Raw genomic sequence first — 2,496 nt, 5'->3', positions numbered from 1 at the left:
AACACCTCCAGCTTAGGTATAGGAGTTACACATGGTATCTCTCCTTTTTTGAAAGGAGACTTGGAGTGGTTTGTGTTTCCATCGCTGATCCTATAACATTGCTTTAAGGCTTTGAGAGTGAGGTGGTGATGAACAACAATTTTTTGTGTTTAGGCATCTGTGACCTAGCTGCATTACTAGTAGGAACACTTGAATCTGTGCTAATGAGTAACAAAAATACAGTCTTTAAGACTTCAGCTATGCCTAAGAGTGGGTTAGCAGCCAATCAAGTAGGTTTGGTCTAAGACAAGTTTTGGTGCAAACATCACCAGACACAGAGTACAGTCTGCGACCAGAGAGAACAGAGAAAGAAGAGTAGATTTACTTATGGCATTGTCACTTGGTGTCAGTTCAGCAACAGTTAATCTTGTCAAAGCAGAAAAATACAGCATCTCCTTGGTTTATCATTGATTCAATAAGTTTTAAAAGTGTTTTGAAATCCCGGCTGAAATTCACTCTATAGTTGATATAGATGGGGAAAAATATATGAAAGGAACTTTCCTAACCCCTATGCTAGGCTGCCACAACACCTAAGCAATATATTTAAACCATAAATATATCACAGGCTTTTCATCATGGCCATGTGTCTTTGGAGCCTCACCTCTAGCCAGATTCAGCATGAGAGAAGCAGAAAGCAGATGAGCATGCAAAACAAAAAGGAAAAAACCACGGTGGATTTAATATATCTATCTCTCTCTCTCACTGTTGTAGGTGGTCACTGGCCTCACACAGGGACAAATAAAGATGGTTGCACATACATTATTAAATTGTATTGTTACTTATCAGTTTAATTAAATACCTAGGAAAAAATTGTAACAATTAAAGGCACAGTATGAACAACAATTACATTAACCTTTAATGATCATCTTTTCCCTTTACACTGTGGTAATGACCATATTAATTAGTAATGAAATTATTAAATATGAAAAGCATGAACAATGACATGAATTGCTGCACATGTACACCTTTCAAGGACTAGCTGGCGTCATGTCAAGCACACCTTGAAAGATGCATTCAGGGAGTTTTATTATTACTGCAGCCTCTGGGAACCGCAGGGATTCTGCAGCCAGGAGGGCTAAACTAACGGACTGGTGTTTTGGTAAAGTGAATGATATAAAACAAACACAGACGGATTGTGCTGCAATCCTGGGAAATGCTATGACCTTGACAGCCCTGCTCCTAGCTAAACTGTGTTCCTCTGCTCCGTGGAGATCAAAATCTCCCTTAATCCTGAAAATCCCATTTCTTAAAGCACAGCTGATCCTCTCTGCAGTCTCTTTAAAGTTGCAAGCGCATAAGTGCAGCTTCGGTATTGTGAGAGGTATCTCAGACTTAGGACATGCCAGGTGGATGCTCTTCGTGCATACTAGAGTGTATATTATGCTGTCCTGGACAGGTAAGCAAGAGTGTAAGCTGAAGTATGCTTTTCTCACTCCTCCCACCCGAACATAAGGAGTCTTTGTCATCTCTCCCTTTCCGAAGTCTACCTTTCTAGATCCTCTTCATCATAATAGTATTTTTCTGAAGAACTGCAGTAATTTTGCATGCCTTAATTATTCCAAAGGCTATGAACATTGTCCTATAACAGGTTGTTTTCAGAGGTTTGGTACCAAAATAAACCAATATTGATGTGATAATTGTGTGTATGTGTGTGTGCTAGCAGAAGGCGGCTGTCTGATTTCCTGACATTTAGGAGGTCTTACAGTCCCATTTTAGACAACTACAGTACTCATGTGTTGGCACAAAAGACAAGAGTTTGACACAGGATCAAGGGAAAAAACTGCCCGTTTCTAGAAATGGACATCTGGAGCCCAGGCTTGTTACCACACATGGTTTGAAATGTCACTCAATGCCTGCTGCAAGGAACCTGAATTGCTCCAGACAACTCTGACACAGAACAGTTGAGGTTGGAAGGGACCTTTTGAGGTCATCTTGTCTGTCCCCTCTGCTCAAGCAGGGTCACCTACAGCAGGCTGCACAGCACCATGTTCAGGTGACCAGGTACCACTGGGTGATCTGAAATCACTCCCCTGTCATCAATAAGATGATGCCAGATTTACACGAACATGACTGGAAACAAGCTTTGTCATTACAAGCTTTGTCTTTACAAGATTTGCACAGCTGCAGTATTGTAGCCAATGAGATTAATCTGAGGCACAATCATTGTTAATTGAAAACTTTTCCTAGTACGCCAACAAGATGACTTGAAATACAGTCAGCATTTGCATGGCCCCTAATCAAGAATGATCAGAAGGCTGGAGAACCTCTTCTATGAGGACAGGTCGAGAGAGCTGGTGCTGTTCAGCCTGGAGAAGAGAAGGCTCTGGAAAGACCTTATTGTGGCCTTCCAGTACCTGAAGGGGATCTACAGGAAGGCTGGGAAGGGACTTTTTACAAGGGCAGATACTGATAGAACAAGGGGTTATGGCTATAAATAGGAAGAGGGTAGGTTTAGAT

At 41.4% G+C, this 2,496-nt stretch overlaps 1 non-coding gene across 1 annotated transcript; it reads left to right on the top strand.

Annotated features, from left to right (window-relative positions):
• The first annotated feature begins 2,148 nt into the window (after nt 1–2,148).
• Nucleotides 2,149–2,285, top strand: LOC114818538 (U4 spliceosomal RNA). Its single transcript, XR_003766191.1, has one exon. It is a non-coding gene; the product is annotated as a U4 spliceosomal RNA (small nuclear RNA).
• Nucleotides 2,286–2,496: the final 211 nt, after the last annotated feature.

The sequence above is a fragment of the Antrostomus carolinensis genome, unplaced genomic scaffold, assembly GCF_000700745.2.
Source record: "Antrostomus carolinensis isolate BGI_N321 unplaced genomic scaffold, ASM70074v2 scaffold17654, whole genome shotgun sequence".
Lineage (NCBI taxonomy): Eukaryota > Metazoa > Chordata > Aves > Caprimulgiformes > Caprimulgidae > Antrostomus > Antrostomus carolinensis.
The sequence above is the reverse complement of the archived record's forward strand: the minus strand, read 5'-3'. Positions and strand labels throughout refer to the sequence as shown.